This window comes from Oncorhynchus gorbuscha, linkage group LG05, assembly GCF_021184085.1.
Source record: "Oncorhynchus gorbuscha isolate QuinsamMale2020 ecotype Even-year linkage group LG05, OgorEven_v1.0, whole genome shotgun sequence".
NCBI classification, from domain to species: Eukaryota; Metazoa; Chordata; class Actinopteri; order Salmoniformes; family Salmonidae; genus Oncorhynchus; species Oncorhynchus gorbuscha.
This window is the reverse complement of record NC_060177.1, coordinates 24,644,168-24,665,511: the sequence shown is the minus strand read 5'-3', so window position 1 is coordinate 24,665,511 and position 21,344 is coordinate 24,644,168. Positions and strand designations below refer to the sequence as shown.

The window sequence follows — 21,344 nt, the reverse complement described above, 5'->3', positions numbered from 1 at the left end:
AGATACTGACTGTTACTTTTGATTTTCACCCCCCTTTGTTCAGGGACACGTTATTCCATTTATGTTAGTCACATGTCTGTGGAACTTGTTCAGTTTATGTCTCAGTTGTTCAATCTTGGTATGTTCATACAAATATTTATAAATGTTAAGTTTGTTACGCTTTATCGGCCGAGGAGGGCCCTCACCGCTCGATCATGTTGTCAACAAGGCAGCATAGTGCGTGTTCCAGAAACATTCAACGTAACTTTTCCATGAAATATATGTTCAAATTTTCTAAGTCGTTTTCATTGGGAAGGCCGATAACGCGTTTTCAACAAATAAAACAATCACTTTTGCAGGTGAAAACACTGAATCCTACTCATTAATCGACATACATAATTACGTCACTTTTGTTTTGAGCCGACTTCGCCGGGGCTTTGAACGGTGCTCACGCCCGGGAAGCAGTTCGATTCCAAATTTCACCAGGTGCCAAACACCCTAACCGGGCGCCTGGCCCAGATGATTCGAATCCCCTCAATGTCCGCAAATCTGATGCGCCTTATAACCATAATAACCAATCATATTACCGTCTGCTACAAAGTATCCAGAATTGACCAATTACAGCAGAGTTAGGGTGAATTTAGTATCGGGCTTGTGGCGCAATGGATAACGCGTCTGACTACGGATCAGAAGATTCTAGGTTCGACTCCTGGCAAGCTCGTGCATTTTGTCTGAGTGAGATTTGGAAATGAGCGATATCTTTTCAATTTGTGCTGAGTGTCTTTGCCTACATGCACCAATAATTTATACCTCATAAACCCCCACAAAAAAAGAAACTTCCCTTTTTCAGGACCTTGTCTTTCAAAGATAATTCGTAAAAATACAAATAACTTCACAGATCTTCATTTTAATGGGATTAAACACTGTTTCCCATGCGTGTTCAATGAACCATAAACAATTAATGAACATGCATATGTGGAACATCATTAAGACACTAACAGCTTACAGATGGTAGGCAATTAAGAAGTTTTGAAAACTTAGGACACTAAAGAGGCCTTTCTACTGACTCTGAAAAACACCAAAAGAAAGATGCCCAGGGTCCCTGCTCATCTGCGTGGGCACAAACCCACCTTTGTTGGACCAGACAGGACTGTCAAAAAGTGCTCCTCATTGACGAGTTGCGGTTTTGTCTCACCAGGGGTGATGGTCGGATATGCGTTTATTGTCGAAGGAATGAGTGTTACACCGAGGCCTGTACTCTGGAGCGGGATGGAGGTGGAGGGTACGTCCTGGTCTGGGGCGGTGTGTCACAGCATCATCAGACTGAGCTTGTCATTGCAGGCAATCTCAATGCTGTGTGTTACAAGGAAGACATCCTCCCCGCTCATGTGGTACCCTTCCTGCAGGCTCATCCTGACGTGACCCTCCAGCATGACAATGCCACCAGCCATACTGCTCGTTCTGTGTGTGATTTCCTGCAAGACAGGAATGTCAGTGTTCTGCCATGGCCAGCGAAGAACCCGCACCTCAATCCTATTGAGCACGTCTGGGACCTGTTGGATCGGAGGGTGAGGGCTAGGGCCATTCCCCCCAGAAATGTCTGGGAACTTGCAGTTGCCTTGGTGGAAGAGTGGGGTAACATCTCACCGCAAGAACTGGCAAATCTGGTGCAGTCCATGAGGAGGAGATGCACTGCAGTTCTTAATGCAGCTGGTGGCCACACCAGATACTGACTGTTACTTTTGATTTTCACCCCCCTTTGTTCAGGGACACGTTATTCCATTTATGTTAGTCACATGTCTGTGGAACTTGTTCAGTTTATGTCTCAGTTGTTCAATCTTGGTATGTTCATACAAATATTTATAAATGTTAAGTTTGTTACGCTTTATCGGCCGAGGAGGGCCCTCACCGCTCGATCATGTTGTCAACAAGGCAGCATAGTGCGTGTTCCAGAAACATTCAACGTAACTTTTCCATGAAATATATGTTCAAATTTTCTAAGTCGTTTTCATTGGGAAGGCCGATAACGCGTTTTCAACAAATAAAACAATCACTTTTGCAGGTGAAAACACTGAATCCTACTCATTAATCGACATACATAATTACGTCACTTTTGTTTTGAGCCGACTTCGCCGGGGCTTTGAACGGTGCTCACGCCCGGGAAGCAGTTCGATTCCAAATTTCACCAGGTGCCAAACACCCTAACCGGGCGCCTGGCCCAGATGATTCGAATCCCCTCAATGTCCGCAAATCTGATGCGCCTTATAACCATAATAACCAATCATATTACCGTCTGCTACAAAGTATCCAGAATTGACCAATTACAGCAGAGTTAGGGTGAATTTAGTATCGGGCTTGTGGCGCAATGGATAACGCGTCTGACTACGGATCAGAAGATTCTAGGTTCGACTCCTGGCAAGCTCGTGCATTTTGTCTGAGTGAGATTTGGAAATGAGCGATATCTTTTCAATTTGTGCTGAGTGTCTTTGCCTACATGCACCAATAATTTATACCTCATAAACCCCCACAAAAAAGAAACTTCCCTTTTTCAGGACCTTGTCTTTCAAAGATAATTCGTAAAAATACAAATAACTTCACAGATCTTCATTTTAATGGGATTAAACACTGTTTCCCATGCGTGTTCAATGAACCATAAACAATTAATGAACATGCATATGTGGAACATCATTAAGACACTAACAGCTTACAGATGGTAGGCAATTAAGAAGTTTTGAAAACTTAGGACACTAAAGAGGCCTTTCTACTGACTCTGAAAAACACCAAAAGAAAGATGCCCAGGGTCCCTGCTCATCTGCGTGGGCACAAACCCACCTTTGTTGGACCAGACAGGACTGTCAAAAAGTGCTCCTCATTGACGAGTTGCGGTTTTGTCTCACCAGGGGTGATGGTCGGATATGCGTTTATTGTCGAAGGAATGAGTGTTACACCGAGGCCTGTACTCTGGAGCGGGATGGAGGTGGAGGGTACGTCCTGGTCTGGGGCGGTGTGTCACAGCATCATCAGACTGAGCTTGTCATTGCAGGCAATCTCAATGCTGTGTGTTACAAGGAAGACATCCTCCCCGCTCATGTGGTACCCTTCCTGCAGGCTCATCCTGACGTGACCCTCCAGCATGACAATGCCACCAGCCATACTGCTCGTTCTGTGTGTGATTTCCTGCAAGACAGGAATGTCAGTGTTCTGCCATGGCCAGCGAAGAACCCGCACCTCAATCCTATTGAGCACGTCTGGGACCTGTTGGATCGGAGGGTGAGGGCTAGGGCCATTCCCCCCAGAAATGTCTGGGAACTTGCAGTTGCCTTGGTGGAAGAGTGGGGTAACATCTCACCGCAAGAACTGGCAAATCTGGTGCAGTCCATGAGGAGGAGATGCACTGCAGTTCTTAATGCAGCTGGTGGCCACACCAGATACTGACTGTTACTTTTGATTTTCACCCCCCTTTGTTCAGGGACACGTTATTCCATTTATGTTAGTCACATGTCTGTGGAACTTGTTCAGTTTATGTCTCAGTTGTTCAATCTTGGTATGTTCATACAAATATTTATAAATGTTAAGTTTGTTACGCTTTATCGGCCGAGGAGGGCCCTCACCGCTCGATCATGTTGTCAACAAGGCAGCATAGTGCGTGTTCCAGAAACATTCAACGTAACTTTTCCATGAAATATATGTTCAAATTTTCTAAGTCGTTTTCATTGGGAAGGCCGATAACGCGTTTTCAACAAATAAAACAATCACTTTTGCAGGTGAAAACACTGAATCCTACTCATTAATCGACATACATAATTACGTCACTTTTGTTTTGAGCCGACTTCGCCGGGGCTTTGAACGGTGCTCACGCCCGGGAAGCAGTTCGATTCCAAATTTCACCAGGTGCCAAACACCCTAACCGGGCGCCTGGCCCAGATGATTCGAATCCCCTCAATGTCCGCAAATCTGATGCGCCTTATAACCATAATAACCAATCATATTACCGTCTGCTACAAAGTATCCAGAATTGACCAATTACAGCAGAGTTAGGGTGGATTTAGTATCGGGCTTGTGGCGCAATGGATAACGCGTCTGACTACGGATCAGAAGATTCTAGGTTCGACTCCTGGCAAGCTCGTGCATTTTGTCTGAGTGAGATTTGGAAATGAGCGATATCTTTTCAATTTGTGCTGAGTGTCTTTGCCTACATGCACCAATAATTTATACCTCATAAACCCCCACAAAAAAGAAACTTCCCTTTTTCAGGACCTTGTCTTTCAAAGATAATTCGTAAAAATACAAATAACTTCACAGATCTTCATTTTAATGGGATTAAACACTGTTTCCCATGCGTGTTCAATGAACCATAAACAATTAATGAACATGCATATGTGGAACATCATTAAGACACTAACAGCTTACAGATGGTAGGCAATTAAGAAGTTTTGAAAACTTAGGACACTAAAGAGGCCTTTCTACTGACTCTGAAAAACACCAAAAGAAAGATGCCCAGGGTCCCTGCTCATCTGCGTGGGCACAAACCCACCTTTGTTGGACCAGACAGGACTGTCAAAAAGTGCTCCTCATTGACGAGTTGCGGTTTTGTCTCACCAGGGGTGATGGTCGGATATGCGTTTATTGTCGAAGGAATGAGTGTTACACCGAGGCCTGTACTCTGGAGCGGGATGGAGGTGGAGGGTACGTCCTGGTCTGGGGCGGTGTGTCACAGCATCATCAGACTGAGCTTGTCATTGCAGGCAATCTCAATGCTGTGTGTTACAAGGAAGACATCCTCCCCGCTCATGTGGTACCCTTCCTGCAGGCTCATCCTGACGTGACCCTCCAGCATGACAATGCCACCAGCCATACTGCTCGTTCTGTGTGTGATTTCCTGCAAGACAGGAATGTCAGTGTTCTGCCATGGCCAGCGAAGAACCCGCACCTCAATCCTATTGAGCACGTCTGGGACCTGTTGGATCGGAGGGTGAGGGCTAGGGCCATTCCCCCCAGAAATGTCTGGGAACTTGCAGTTGCCTTGGTGGAAGAGTGGGGTAACATCTCACCGCAAGAACTGGCAAATCTGGTGCAGTCCATGAGGAGGAGATGCACTGCAGTTCTTAATGCAGCTGGTGGCCACACCAGATACTGACTGTTACTTTTGATTTTCACCCCCCTTTGTTCAGGGACACGTTATTCCATTTATGTTAGTCACATGTCTGTGGAACTTGTTCAGTTTATGTCTCAGTTGTTCAATCTTGGTATGTTCATACAAATATTTATAAATGTTAAGTTTGTTACGCTTTATCGGCCGAGGAGGGCCCTCACCGCTCGATCATGTTGTCAACAAGGCAGCATAGTGCGTGTTCCAGAAACATTCAACGTAACTTTTCCATGAAATATATGTTCAAATTTTCTAAGTCGTTTTCATTGGGAAGGCCGATAACGCGTTTTCAACAAATAAAACAATCACTTTTGCAGGTGAAAACACTGAATCCTACTCATTAATCGACATACATAATTACGTCACTTTTGTTTTGAGCCGACTTCGCCGGGGCTTTGAACGGTGCTCACGCCCGGGAAGCAGTTCGATTCCAAATTTCACCAGGTGCCAAACACCCTAACCGGGCGCCTGGCCCAGATGATTCGAATCCCTCAATGTCCGCAAATCTGATGCGCCTTATAACCATAATAACCAATCATATTACCGTCTGCTACAAAGTATCCAGAATTGACCAATTACAGCAGAGTTAGGGTGGATTTAGTATCGGGCTTGTGGCGCAATGGATAACGCGTCTGACTACGGATCAGAAGATTCTAGGTTCGACTCCTGGCAAGCTCGTGCATTTTGTCTGAGTGAGATTTGGAAATGAGCGATATCTTTTCAATTTGTGCTGAGTGTCTTTGCCTACATGCACCAATAATTTATACCTCATAAACCCCCACAAAAAAAGAAACTTCCCTTTTTCAGGACCTTGTCTTTCAAAGATAATTCGTAAAAATACAAATAACTTCACAGATCTTCATTTTAATGGGATTAAACACTGTTTCCCATGCGTGTTCAATGAACCATAAACAATTAATGAACATGCATATGTGGAACATCATTAAGACACTAACAGCTTACAGATGGTAGGCAATTAAGAAGTTTTGAAAACTTAGGACACTAAAGAGGCCTTTCTACTGACTCTGAAAAACACCAAAAGAAAGATGCCCAGGGTCCCTGCTCATCTGCGTGGGCACAAACCCACCTTTGTTGGACCAGACAGGACTGTCAAAAAGTGCTCCTCATTGACGAGTTGCGGTTTTGTCTCACCAGGGGTGATGGTCGGATATGCGTTTATTGTCGAAGGAATGAGTGTTACACCGAGGCCTGTACTCTGGAGCGGGATGGAGGTGGAGGGTACGTCCTGGTCTGGGGCGGTGTGTCACAGCATCATCAGACTGAGCTTGTCATTGCAGGCAATCTCAATGCTGTGTGTTACAAGGAAGACATCCTCCCCGCTCATGTGGTACCCTTCCTGCAGGCTCATCCTGACGTGACCCTCCAGCATGACAATGCCACCAGCCATACTGCTCGTTCTGTGTGTGATTTCCTGCAAGACAGGAATGTCAGTGTTCTGCCATGGCCAGCGAAGAACCCGCACCTCAATCCTATTGAGCACGTCTGGGACCTGTTGGATCGGAGGGTGAGGGCTAGGGCCATTCCCCCCAGAAATGTCTGGGAACTTGCAGTTGCCTTGGTGGAAGAGTGGGGTAACATCTCACCGCAAGAACTGGCAAATCTGGTGCAGTCCATGAGGAGGAGATGCACTGCAGTTCTTAATGCAGCTGGTGGCCACACCAGATACTGACTGTTACTTTTGATTTTCACCCCCCTTTGTTCAGGGACACGTTATTCCATTTATGTTAGTCACATGTCTGTGGAACTTGTTCAGTTTATGTCTCAGTTGTTCAATCTTGGTATGTTCATACAAATATTTATAAATGTTAAGTTTGTTACGCTTTATCGGCCGAGGAGGGCCCTCACCGCTCGATCATGTTGTCAACAAGGCAGCATAGTGCGTGTTCCAGAAACATTCAACGTAACTTTTCCATGAAATATATGTTCAAATTTTCTAAGTCGTTTTCATTGGGAAGGCCGATAACGCGTTTTCAACAAATAAAACAATCACTTTTGCAGGTGAAAACACTGAATCCTACTCATTAATCGACATACATAATTACGTCACTTTTGTTTTGAGCCGACTTCGCCGGGGGCTTTGAACGGTGCTCACGCCCGGGAAGCAGTTCGATTCCAAATTTCACCAGGTGCCGAACACCCTAACCGGGCGCCTGGCCCAGATGATTCGAATCTCCTCAATGTCCGCAAATCTGATGCGCCTTATAACCATAATAACCAATCATATTACCGTCTGCTACAAAGAATCCAGAATTGACCAATTACAGCAGAGTTAGGGTGAATTTAGTATCGGGCTTGTGGCGCAATGGATAACGCGTCTGACTACGGATCAGAAGATTCTAGGTTCGACTCCTGGCAAGCTCGTGCATTTTGTCTGAGTGAGATTTGGAAATGAGCGATATCTTTTCAATTTGTGCTGAGTGTCTTTGCCTACATGCACCAATAATTTATACCTCATAAACCCCCACAAAAAAAGAAACTTCCCTTTTTCAGGACCTTGTCTTTCAAAGATAATTCGTAAAAATACAAATAACTTCACAGATCTTCATTTTAATGGGATTAAACACTGTTTCCCATGCGTGTTCAATGAACCATAAACAATTAATGAACATGCATATGTGGAACATCATTAAGACACTAACAGCTTACAGATGGTAGGCAATTAAGAAGTTTTGAAAACTTAGGACACTAAAGAGGCCTTTCTACTGACTCTGAAAAACACCAAAAGAAAGATGCCCAGGGTCCCTGCTCATCTGCGTGGGCACAAACCCACCTTTGTTGGACCAGACAGGACTGTCAAAAAGTGCTCTTCATTGACGAGTTGCGGTTTTGTCTCACCAGGGGTGATGGTCGGATATGCGTTTATTGTCGAAGGAATGAGTGTTACACCGAGGCCTGTACTCTGGAGCGGGATGGAGGTGGAGGGTACGTCCTGGTCTGGGGCGGTGTGTCACAGCATCATCAGACTGAGCTTGTCATTGCAGGCAATCTCAATGCTGTGTGTTACAAGGAAGACATCCTCCCCGCTCATGTGGTACCCTTCCTGCAGGCTCATCCTGACGTGACCCTCCAGCATGACAATGCCACCAGCCATACTGCTCGTTCTGTGTGTGATTTCCTGCAAGACAGGAATGTCAGTGTTCTGCCATGGCCAGCGAAGAACCCGCACCTCAATCCTATTGAGCACGTCTGGGACCTGTTGGATCGGAGGGTGAGGGCTAGGGCCATTCCCCCCAGAAATGTCTGGGAACTTGCAGTTGCCTTGGTGGAAGAGTGGGGTAACATCTCACAGCAAGAACTGGCAAATCTGGTGCAGTCCATGAGGAGGAGATGCACTGCAGTTCTTAATGCAGCTGGTGGCCACACCAGATACTGACTGTTACTTTTGATTTTCACCCCCCTTTGTTCAGGGACACGTTATTCCATTTATGTTAGTCACATGTCTGTGGAACTTGTTCAGTTTATGTCTCAGTTGTTCAATCTTGGTATGTTCATACAAATATTTATAAATGTTAAGTTTGTTACGCTTTATCGGCCGAGGAGGGCCCTCACCGCTCGATCATGTTGTCAACAAGGCAGCATAGTGCGTGTTCCAGAAACATTCAACGTAACTTTTCCATGAAATATATGTTCAAATTTTCTAAGTCGTTTTCATTGGGAAGGCCGATAACGCGTTTTCAACAAATAAAACAATCACTTTTGCAGGTGAAAACACTGAATCCTACTCATTAATCGACATACATAATTACGTCACTTTTGTTTTGAGCCGACTTCGCCGGGGGCTTTGAACGGTGCTCACGCCCGGGAAGCAGTTCGATTCCAAATTTCACCAGGTGCCGAACACCCTAACCGGGCGCCTGGCCCAGATGATTCGAATCTCCTCAATGTCCGCAAATCTGATGCGCCTTATAACCATAATAACCAATCATATTACCGTCTGCTACAAAGTATCCAGAATTGACCAATTACAGCAGAGTTAGGGTGAATTTAGTATCGGGCTTGTGGCGCAATGGATAACGCGTCTGACTACGGATCAGAAGATTCTAGGTTCGACTCCTGGCAAGCTCGTGCATTTTGTCTGAGTGAGATTTGGAAATGAGCGATATCTTTTCAATTTGTGCTGAGTGTCTTTGCCTACATGCACCAATAATTTATACCTCATAAACCCCCACAAAAAAAGAAACTTCCCTTTTTCAGGACCTTGTCTTTCAAAGATAATTCGTAAAAATACAAATAACTTCACAGATCTTCATTTTAATGGGATTAAACACTGTTTCCCATGCGTGTTCAATGAACCATAAACAATTAATGAACATGCATATGTGGAACATCATTAAGACACTAACAGCTTACAGATGGTAGGCAATTAAGAAGTTTTGAAAACTTAGGACACTAAAGAGGCCTTTCTACTGACTCTGAAAAACACCAAAAGAAAGATGCCCAGGGTCCCTGCTCATCTGCGTGGGCACAAACCCACCTTTGTTGGACCAGACAGGACTGTCAAAAAGTGCTCTTCATTGACGAGTTGCGGTTTTGTCTCACCAGGGGTGATGGTCGGATATGCGTTTATTGTCGAAGGAATGAGTGTTACACCGAGGCCTGTACTCTGGAGCGGGATGGAGGTGGAGGGTACGTCCTGGTCTGGGGCGGTGTGTCACAGCATCATCAGACTGAGCTTGTCATTGCAGGCAATCTCAATGCTGTGTGTTACAAGGAAGACATCCTCCCCGCTCATGTGGTACCCTTCCTGCAGGCTCATCCTGACGTGACCCTCCAGCATGACAATGCCACCAGCCATACTGCTCGTTCTGTGTGTGATTTCCTGCAAGACAGGAATGTCAGTGTTCTGCCATGGCCAGCGAAGAACCCGCACCTCAATCCTATTGAGCACGTCTGGGACCTGTTGGATCGGAGGGTGAGGGCTAGGGCCATTCCCCCCAGAAATGTCTGGGAACTTGCAGTTGCCTTGGTGGAAGAGTGGGGTAACATCTCACAGCAAGAACTGGCAAATCTGGTGCAGTCCATGAGGAGGAGATGCACTGCAGTTCTTAATGCAGCTGGTGGCCACACCAGATACTGACTGTTACTTTTGATTTTCACCACCCTTTGTTCAGGGACACGTTATTCCATTTATGTTAGTCACATGTCTGTGGAACTTGTTCAGTTTATGTCTCAGTTGTTCAATCTTGGTATGTTCATACAAATATTTATAAATGTTAAGTTTGTTACGCTTTATCGGCCGAGGAGGGCCCTCACCGCTCGATCATGTTGTCAACAAGGCAGCATAGTGCGTGTTCCAGAAACATTCAACGTAACTTTTCCATGAAATATATGTTCGAATTTTCTAAGTCGTTTTCATTGGGAAGGCCGATAACGCGTTTTCAACAAATAAAACAATCACTTTTGCAGGTGAAAACACTGAATCCTACTCATTAATCGACATACATAATTACGTCACTTTTGTTTTGAGCCGACTTCGCCGGGGGCTTTGAACGGTGCTCACGCCCGGGAAGCAGTTCGATTCCAAATTTCACCAGGTGCCAAACACCCTAACCGGGCGCCTGGCCCAGATGATTCGAATCCCCTCAATGTCCTCAAATCTGATGCGCCTTATAACCATAATAACCAATCATATTACCGTCTGCTACAAAGTATCCAGAATTGACCAATTACAGCAGAGTTAGGGTGAATTTGGTATCGGGCTTGTGGCGCAATGGATAACACGTCTGACTACGGATCAGAAGATTCTAGGTTCGACTCCTGGCAAGCTAGTGCTTTTTGTCTGAGTGAGATTTGGAAATGAGCGATATCTTTTCAATTTGTGCTGAGTGACTTTGCCTACATGCACCAATAATTTATACCTCATAAACCCCCACAAAAAAAGAAACTTCCCTTTTTCAGGACCTTGTCTTTCAAAGATAATTCGTAAAAATACAAATAACTTCACAGATCTTCATTTTAATGGGATTAAACACTGTTTCCCATGCGTGTTCAATGAACCATAAAGAATTAATGAACATGCATATGTGGAACATCATTAAGACACTAACAGCTTACAGATGGTAGGCAATTAAGAAGTTTTGAAAACTTAGGACACTAAAGAGGCCTTTCTACTGACTCTGAAAAACACCAAAAGAAAGATGCCCAGGGTCCCTGCTCATCTGCGTGGGCACAAACCCACCTTTGTTGGACCAGACAGGACTGTCAAAAAGTGCTCTTCATTGACGAGTTGCGGTTTTGTCTCACCAGGGGTGATGGTCGGATATGCGTTTATTGTCGAAGGAATGAGTGTTACACCGAGGCCTGTACTCTGGAGCGGGATGGAGGTGGAGGGTACGTCCTGGTCTGGGGCGGTGTGTCACAGCATCATCAGACTGAGCTTGTCATTGCAGGCAATCTCAATGCTGTGTGTTACAAGGAAGACATCCTCCCCGCTCATGTGGTACCCTTCCTGCAGGCTCATCCTGACGTGACCCTCCAGCATGACAATGCCACCAGCCATACTGCTCGTTCTGTGTGTGATTTCCTGCAAGACAGGAATGTCAGTGTTCTGCCATGGCCAGCGAAGAACCCGCACCTCAATCCTATTGAGCACGTCTGGGACCTGTTGGATCGGAGGGTGAGGGCTAGGGCCATTCCCCCCAGAAATGTCTGGGAACTTGCAGTTGCCTTGGTGGAAGAGTGGGGTAACATCTCACCGCAAGAACTGGCAAATCTGGTGCAGTCCATGAGGAGGAGATGCACTGCAGTTCTTAATGCAGCTGGTGGCCACACCAGATACTGACTGTTACTTTTGATTTTCACCCCCCTTTGTTCAGGGACACGTTATTCCATTTATGTTAGTCACATGTCTGTGGAACTTGTTCAGTTTATGTCTCAGTTGTTCAATCTTGGTATGTTCATACAAATATTTATAAATGTTAAGTTTGTTACGCTTTATCGGCCGAGGAGGGCCCTCACCGCTCGATCATGTTGTCAACAAGGCAGCATAGTGCGTGTTCCAGAAACATTCAACGTAACTTTTCCATGAAATATATGTTCGAATTTTCTAAGTCGTTTTCATTGGGAAGGCCGATAACGCGTTTTCAACAAATAAAACAATCACTTTTGCAGGTGAAAACACTGAATCCTACTCATTAATCGACATACATAATTACGTCACTTTTGTTTTGAGCCGACTTCGCCGGGGCTTTGAACGGTGCTCACGCCCGGGAAGCAGTTCGATTCCAAATTTCACCAGGTGCCAAACACCCTAACCGGGCGCCTGGCCCAGATGATTCGAATCCCCTCAATGTCCGCAAATCTGATGCGCCTTTTAACCATAATAACCAATCATATTACCGTCTGCTACAAAGTATCCAGAATTGACCAATTACAGCAGAGTTAGGGTGAATTTAGTATCGGGCTTGTGGCGCAATGGATAACGCGTCTGACTACGGATCAGAAGATTCTAGGTTCGACTCCTGGCAAGCTCGTGCATTTTGTCTGAGTGAGATTTGGAAATGAGCGATATCTTTTCAATTTGTGCTGAGTGTCTTTGCCTACATGCACCAATAATTTATACCTCATAAACCCCCACAAAAAAAGAAACTTCCCTTTTTCAGGACCTTGTCTTTCAAAGATCATTTGTAAAAATACAAATAACTTCACAGATCTTCATTTTAATGGGATTAAACACTGTTTCCCATGCGTGTTCAATGAACCATAAACAATTAATGAACATGCATATGTGGAACATCATTAAGACACTAACAGCTTACAGATGGTAGGCAATTAAGAAGTTTTGAAAACTTAGGACACTAAAGAGGCCTTTCTACTGACTCTGAAAAACACCAAAAGAAAGATGCCCAGGGTCCCTGCTCATCTGCGTGGGCACAAACCCACCTTTGTTGGACCAGACAGGACTGTCAAAAAGTGCTCCTCATTGACGAGTTGCGGTTTTGTCTCACCAGGGGTGATGGTCGGATATGCGTTTATTGTCGAAGGAATGAGTGTTACACCGAGGCCTGTACTCTGGAGCGGGATGGAGGTGGAGGGTACGTCCTGGTCTGGGGCGGTGTGTCACAGCATCATCAGACTGAGCTTGTCATTGCAGGCAATCTCAATGCTGTGTGTTACAAGGAAGACATCCTCCCCGCTCATGTGGTACCCTTCCTGCAGGCTCATCCTGACGTGACCCTCCAGCATGACAATGCCACCAGCCATACTGCTCGTTCTGTGTGTGATTTCCTGCAAGACAGGAATGTCAGTGTTCTGCCATGGCCAGCGAAGAACCCGCACCTCAATCCTATTGAGCACGTCTAGGACCTGTTGGATCGGAGGGTGAGGGCTAGGGCCATTCCCCCCAGAAATGTCTGGGAACTTGCAGTTGCCTTGGTGGAAGAGTGGGGTAACATCTCACCGCAAGAACTGGCAAATCTGGTGCAGTCCATGAGGAGGAGATGCACTGCAGTTCTTAATGCAGCTGGTGGCCACACCAGATACTGACTGTTACTTTTGATTTTCACCCCCCTTTGTTCAGGGACACGTTATTCCATTTATGTTAGTCACATGTCTGTGGAACTTGTTCAGTTTATGTCTCAGTTGTTCAATCTTGGTATGTTCATACAAATATTTATAAATGTTAAGTTTGTTACGCTTTATCGGCCGAGGAGGGCCCTCACCGCTCGATCATGTTGTCAACAAGGCAGCATAGTGCGTGTTCCAGAAACATTCAACGTAACTTTTCCATGAAATATATGTTCGAATTTTCTAAGTCGTTTTCATTAGGAAGGCCGATAACGCGTTTTCAACAAATAAAACAATCACTTTTGCAGGTGAAAACACTGAATCCTACTCATTAATCGACATACATAATTACGTCACTTTTGTTTTGAGCTGACTTCGCCGGGGGCTTAGAACGGTGCTCACGCCCGGGAAGCAGTTCGATTCCAAAATTCACCAGGTGCCAAACACCCTAACCGGGCGCCTGGCCCAGATGATTCGAATCCCCCCAATGTCCGCAAATCTGATGCGCCTAATAACCATAATAACCAATCATATTACCGTCCGCTACCATGTATCCAGAATTGACCAATTACAGCAGAGTTAGGGGGAATTTAGTATCGGTCTTGTGGCGCAATGTTTAACGCGTCTGACTACGGATCAGAAGATTCTAGGTTCGACTCCTGGCAAGTTCGTTCATTTTGAGTGAGATTTGAAAATCAGCGATACTTTGTCAATGTGTGCTCTATGCAACATCAACCGTTCGGATTAGGCGGAATCAATGTCCAGAACTGTAACATGCTTTAAAAAAAAACATCAACACAAGGTATCTTTCATATTTCAGACCCTAGAGGGCGTCAATTGCCTTTGAAATAGTACTTTTTGGAAGTACTGTACTGTAGGCCTCAAACAGACAAAAATGCTTGTACTGTGTGGTTCAGTACACTGCTGATATTGATCAACTCATAGTATACATGATTATTGTGTTATTTTGTATATTGTGCTTATTCGAAAGATTTATATTGATAGCACAGCATCTGAGGGGTGGAATGGATACTGCACATGCAGTGGTGCCTATACAGCCTTAACCTTTAATATTTATAATGTGCTCTTGCATGAGTGAATTTACAATGTAACATGACATGGAAATCCTCTTCATGTAGCATACAGTGTATTTTCCAGAACGGGGGCACTATGACAAGACTCCACTATGTCCCACAAGCCTGTCTCTGCCTGTGTATACCCATTAGGATTACGTGCCTTTCACTAACTATCTATTTAATTCTTTATTTATCTTTAATCTTGTTATTTAACGAGGGCTGCCATCAGCGTGCCTTATCACAATTAGTGTTAGATAACCTTGCCACCCAGAGAGAGTTGAGCCCCTCTGGTAGTTCATAGCTGGGTGACTAACGAGCCAAACGGGCACGTTAGCAGACAGGGCTCTCAGTGTGGGTCCGTTCCCTTCTCACCTCAAGTAATGAACCTGAAAAGCAGAAAAAAGGTTTGACAATGAAATTGTTATTTGTTAGCTGAAACTGCTGTGCATGTGAAATAACCATAGTCCTGGGTAGCCTCTTTTATAAGGACATTCAGGGGTGGGGGTGAGGAAGTACAGTATTTTCATCTCCCTCCAGAAGTGTAGCGGCTATGACAGTAGGGAGGAACAAGAGTGTGACTCTCTACTCTTAGTGTAGATGCACGTGAATCATTCATAAGGCGATATACAGCAGAATGGGATCAAAATGTACAGTGGGTTGGCAAGGAGAGTGTTCCTTTGTGATGCACACACAGATCAATTATTTATATCTCCCTCTCCATTTATAGTCCTATTTCATTCAGAGGAATGAGCTGTTTCCATGTACTTCCATTACTGCTACCCTACTGCTATTACTGCTATTACTGCTACTGCTATTATTGCTACCCATGGGGAAGCTCTACGTTGTACAGGGGCAGAGTGAGAGCTGACTGGATGCAGTCTCTAGTGAACGTCTACAGACCCCTTGCACAGTCTTCACATTTAACAGACTTAAAATTCAATCTAAAAAGGGATTCAATTAGATGGAGCTACACAATCTAATTCTAGAAAATCTTCTAAATTAGTAAAACAAAATTAAGATGCATCGATTGTCTTCACACCCCAGAGTTATTACTTGGTTGAAGCACCTTTGACAGCCGCTACAGCTGTGAATAATTTTTAATAAGATTCTACCAACCTTGCACAGCTCCTATGGCATCATATAGTTATTTTGTCAGAATTGCTCAGGCTCAGTAAATTAGGATGGGAATCATTGATGGGCAGAAATATTCAAACCTTGTCTCTGATTTTCAAGCAGATTTAAGTCAGGGCTGAGACTGGACCATTCAGGAACACCCAATATATATTTGGCATCATCATGTTATGGGTATGTTTGTCACCTGCAGGGACTGGGGAGTTTGTCAGGATCAAAAGACATATGAAAGCAGCAAAGCTCAGATAAAAAGTTAGCGGAAACCCTGTGTCAGTTTTCTGAATATATAACACACAAATGTCACACAAATGTTAATGCCAAAGACACACCAGAATAGATTTTCCAGAGGTGTTGAACGTTCCTTGTCCAGTCTACGTTCTAACTTAAATTGGCTTGAAAATCAAAGACAAAGTTTAAATATTTCTGTCCATCAATGATTCCCAAACAAGTTTACTGAGTTTGAGCAGTTCTGTCAAAAACAATGGATGTATGTTGCCCTCTAAGAGTTGTGCGAAGTTGGTAGAATCTTATTCAAAATGATTAACAGCTGTGATGGCTGCCAAGGTGTTTCCACCAAGTATAACTCTGGGATGTGAAGACATACACAATCAAGACATCTTCATTTTTTAATATTTTTTTATTAATTTGGAAAATGTTCTTAAATATTCTTTCACTTTGAAAATGTGGAGTAAAAAAAAAATAGAATTTAATCACTTTTTAGATGTAATTTTAAGGCAGCAAAATTCGAAGACTGTGCAAGGGGTGTGTAGACATTCACTTGGCACTGCATGTAGAGACTTGAACACTTTTGCCCCAGTGTACTGTCTGCATGAAAACTCAGCTCATATCAGGGCCACAGCTACAATACTTAAAGACGCACTCCAGATATTTTTTTACTTTTCCTGTTGAAAAATAATATCCCACTTATAAATACAGTAATCACTTAAGGGTAAACAAATTATGTTTTAAGCAAAATAGTGTTTTCTAGACAAAACTGCAAACTTCAAGGAGTAGGCCATTCAAGGAGTTGGTCTGATGGTGCCCTATGGTGTCATCGGCCTCCCCCTTACTTGAGGGAACAATAGAGGAGTAATAGAGAACAAAATACGAAAGACCCACACCCCAACTTTTGCCATGTCATGAGGATACTTGGACCACATATTAAGATGTGCCTTTTGTTAAGTAAATCAGGTGATAAATTAAGCGCATTCTGGGAGGACACACACTGATCTACCACATACCTGCTGAACTATCACATTACATACATAGGGATTTTCTCTCCTCTAGTTCTAATCATCCCGTCAGGTTGGTTCAGGACTTTCTGGTTCAGGCCCTGGAGAGGGAGTGGCCTGTCTCCATGGTTACATAGCCCCTCCCCTTGCTCATACACTCCTCCCCCCAGAGACTAAATTCCTGTTGCCCTGAAATACAAGACACACACACACACATTGCTACTGGCTACACCCCCCACACACACACCATACACACACACCCTCGGATGATCACAAACACATAGACACTAGTGGACTTACTGGCAGACACACACATAACCTATGACTCAGAGGATGAGGGAAGGGAGAGAGACTGTAGCAGCCGTGGAAAGGAGTGTGTCGGTGAGGGAGAGGAATGTGTAGGTGTTGGGGGATACGTTCTGCGTCCTTCTCTACTGCCTCAGATGGAGATACTGAGAGAGGAGAGAGAATACAGAGAGAGGAGGTTCTGCATGGTGTTAGCGGCCTTGTCTTCCAGAGAGTTCACATCAGTCCCTGGTCCCCGCCTGCCTTCCACCAGCTCCTCCTCTGGGGAGCATGGCTCAAAGCCTCTCAGTCAATCCCTGACCTGGGGTGGAGTCTGGAGCATCTGTTGACCCCCTACGGGCTTTCCCTGGCTGAGGAGCAGGGGTCTCTGTGGCTGGCGGCCGAGCCAATGAGACAGCTTGACTGGCTGTGGGCTGATGTCCTCACTGACGATGTCAGTGTGTGTCTGAACCTTGACCTCCTGGCGTCACTGGTCTACTCCCTGCCTGACTGGCGCCTGCTCTGGTCACCTGACCCCCGCTTCCTCAACCCCTTCCTGCCCATTGCCAGAGCAACCGTTCCATCCCTTCTCCCTGTTTCCACAGAGCTTTGTTTATGAAATCAGCTTCTGGGTGGGGCCAGACTGGCAGGAGGCAGAGTTTCATGCTCTAATCAGAGAGGCCAGTGGAGAGACGGTAGAGAATGTTATACTTATAGACACCTACACATCCTACACACACGCTTACATACACCCTGACATAACACACACCTACACACCCTACACACACACTGACACACCACCCAACACACAGACCGACACACACCCTGACATAACACACACCAGCTACTGTTACAGACTCACCTACTGCTCACACACACATGCCGTCTCACACCCACACGCACACAAACTCCACACATACCTGCAAAGCCTGCTGTACACACGCATGCATCTCACCGTTAGGTAGTGTCTGTCTATGTGTGTGATAGAGATGAGTGCAGTGTTGTAATATGCTGTAGCAACACTTTCCAGACCCCGAAGCTTGTGGTTGGTGTCAGGATGGTGTTGTTGTCAGGATGGTGTTGTTGTCAGGATGGTGTTGTTGTCAGGTTGGTGTTGATGTCAGGATGGTGTTGTTGTCAGGATGGTGTTGTTGTCAGGTTGATGTTGATGTCAGGATGTTGTTGGTGTCAGAATGTTGTTGGTGTCAGGATGGTGTTGTTGTCAGGATGGTGTTGTTGTCAGGTTGGTGTTAATGTCAGGATGTTGTTGATGTCAGGATGGTGTTTTCGGCAGGTTGGTGTTGATGTCAGGATGTTGTTGGTGTCAGGATGATGTTGTCGGCAGGTTGGTGTTGATGTCAGGATGGTGTTGATGTCAGGATGGTGTTGATGTCAGGATGTTGTTGGTGTCAGGATGATGTTGGTGTCAGGATGATGTTGTCGGCAGGTTGGTGTTGATGTCAGGATGGTGTTGATGTCAGGATGGTGTTGATGTCAGGATGGTGTTGATGTCAGGATGTTGTTGGTGTCAGGATGATGTTGGTGTCAGGATGATGTTGTCGGCAGGTTGGTGTTGATGTCAGGATGGTGTTGATGTCAGGATGGTGTTGATGTCAGGATGGTGTTGATGTCAGGATGGTGTTGATGTCAGGATGTTGTTGGTGTCAGGATGGTGTTGATGTCAGGATGATGTTGGTGTCAGGATGATGTTGGTGTCAGGATGGTGTTGATGTCAGGATGTTGTTGGTGTCAGGATGGTGTTGATGTCAGGATGATGTTGGTGTCAGGATGATGTTGTCGACAGGTTGGTGTTGATGTCAGGATGGTGTTGATGTCAGGATGGTGTTGATGTCAGGATGGTGTTGATGTCAGGATGGTGTTGATGGCAGCGGCAAGTAGCCTAGTAGTTTGAGCGTTGGGTCAGTACCCAAAAGGTTGTTGGATCGAATCACCGAGCTGATAAGGTAAACATTTCTCTTTCTGCTCCGGAACAACATAGTTAACCCACTGTTCTCTGGTTGGCTGTCATTGTAAATAAGAATTTCATCTTAACTAACTTACCTAGTTAAATAAAGGTTGAAAAGGAGACTGGGATAGGACTTTAACTAGAGAAACTTTAAAGTGGCTCTTATTGGCTGTGCTTCACAGCAGATTAAGTCTTTTTCAATAAAGCCACAGTCTCAGATTTCCAAGCTCCTGTCACCACACCCTTACCAAAGTTCCAGAGACTTTACCTCATCATATCAATCAATCAAGTGTATTTTATAAAGCCCTTTTTACATCAGCAGATGTCACAAAGTGCTTATACAGATACCAAAAACTGTCCCCTTGATCTGAAATAGACCCTAGAATCTTATTTCCTAGTGAGACCTTGTCATGGCATATATTGACCAAAGTTTGTTCCAACTAATATGGTCTTTGCATCAAACTAATATGGTCTTGCATCAAGCAATGTAACATGCCTACAATGCCCTGCTTGTCTCTTCCCATGAGACTTTAAAAGTTATTGACCATGGACTCGTGTTCCAGAAAGCTCTTATGCAAAATGTTATTCCTGGTTTTGTACAGTACAGTACAATGCCATTAATTTAACATGTATTACTCTAGGCTCCTGCCTGTGACAACTACACGTTTTCCTGCTTGTTACGGAAGGAGTTCTGACATGCTACAGTATTTCCTAAGTACATGGAAGAGTGGGTTTTGTCTGTAAGGGACATGGGACACCATTGTGTGCACTTACGTTTGTAGGGCATGTGAGAGCGGGTCTTGTGGTAGAGCTTCTTGCCGGCGGCACTGCGCACCCTCCTGACGTTATAGCCCAGCGTGTTGCATTTGTTCTTGTGGCAGTCCAGACAGGTACCCTTCTCAAAGGCATTGTCATCACTGCATCTGTAGGCCAGGATCTCCTTGTCTTTGTTCAGAAAGGAGTCGATGAACAGGTAGACTGAACGCTCATGGGCACATTTCACTGTCTGCTCAAAACCTAGGAGAGAAAAAGTGGAAATGTGAGTGGAATTTTAAAAGGGGCAGGTAATAAGACTGTAACACATATGAATGAGCATTCAAACTTTGGACTCAAATTTCCCTTTGTGATCAGGTCACTGCATCATTCTAGCCCTGGTTAAACGAACTGGAACTGAGGCTATTCAGAACTGTATCTGTTCCAGCCTTCAATCTGTTCCTCTCCTCAGAATACAGACTACGCCTTAACAAGATCCTGATTATACTTTTTAGTTGGTCATTATTTGGGGATTGGTCATTATCCCGAAAGCAGATGATATCCTGTCACTTCTCTGGGTAAAAAGGCCTGTCTACCTCTTTATGTCTGTGAGCAGACTGATCTGAGACCTGTCTTCGGGCCTGCTTCTCCTGAGGAGTTCTCATCATAGCCTGGAGGCAGAATGCAGAGTAGATGGACAGGGCTGAGGGAGACGTATTTGGCTAATTAACTCATGAGGATGACAGATGCTTTAATGTGCTTCTGTCTTTCATGTAAGGAAAAAAAACGTTTTGATTGAATCCCCTGAAATCCCACCACCACTTATTTCTGACTATTGGGAATTCTATTCATATTCAGCAGAGCAGCGTGAATATAAGATGAGGCACTGCTTTCACACAATACTGCTTTATTATTTTAGTTTGTGCCTCTCTGCAAGGTAAATGGTAATGGTTTACTTTGATCAAAAATAGCTCTTCCCCTTAATATACCTCCCTTCCCCACTCCACCACTGTGACAGACTCACCATTGATTCCATGCAAGGCGATGTGTTCCATTAAGCTGTGGAAAGGGTGGCATCCTGGTTGGAAGTCACCCCCGTTGGGGTAGAAGTCAACATGTGCCACAGGCTGCTTGATACCCACACTCAGCCCCATGCGTTCTTGAGTGTAGGTCTGTCTGATGCTGCCATGCCCTCAAACAGGGGACCTGCTGGATCCAGACCTGTACAAAGAAACACAAAGGATCTC

At 44.9% G+C, this 21,344-nt stretch overlaps 7 non-coding genes and 1 pseudogene across 7 annotated transcripts; 7 read left to right on the top strand and 1 right to left on the bottom strand.

The window, feature by feature from the left end:
* Positions 1 to 627: 627 nt before the first annotated feature.
* Positions 628 to 700, top strand: trnar-acg. Its single transcript has one exon. It is a non-coding gene; the product is annotated as a tRNA-Arg (tRNA).
* A 1,630-nt stretch (positions 701 to 2,330) lies between these two features.
* trnar-acg lies at positions 2,331 to 2,403 on the top strand. Its single transcript has one exon. It is a non-coding gene; the product is annotated as a tRNA-Arg (tRNA).
* Positions 2,404 to 4,032: 1,629 nt separating this feature from the next.
* On the top strand, positions 4,033 to 4,105 carry trnar-acg. The gene has a single exon. It is a non-coding gene; the product is annotated as a tRNA-Arg (tRNA).
* Positions 4,106 to 5,733: 1,628 nt separating this feature from the next.
* Positions 5,734 to 5,806, top strand: trnar-acg. Its single transcript has one exon. It is a non-coding gene; the product is annotated as a tRNA-Arg (tRNA).
* Positions 5,807 to 7,437: 1,631 nt separating this feature from the next.
* Positions 7,438 to 7,510, top strand: trnar-acg. Its single transcript has one exon. It is a non-coding gene; the product is annotated as a tRNA-Arg (tRNA).
* A 1,631-nt stretch (positions 7,511 to 9,141) lies between these two features.
* Positions 9,142 to 9,214, top strand: trnar-acg. Its single transcript has one exon. It is a non-coding gene; the product is annotated as a tRNA-Arg (tRNA).
* Positions 9,215 to 12,548: 3,334 nt separating this feature from the next.
* Positions 12,549 to 12,621, top strand: trnar-acg. The gene has a single exon. It is a non-coding gene; the product is annotated as a tRNA-Arg (tRNA).
* Positions 12,622 to 16,131: 3,510 nt separating this feature from the next.
* The window catches only part of LOC124034854, a 16,170-nt pseudogene continuing 10,957 nt past the window's right edge, over positions 16,132 to 21,344 (bottom strand).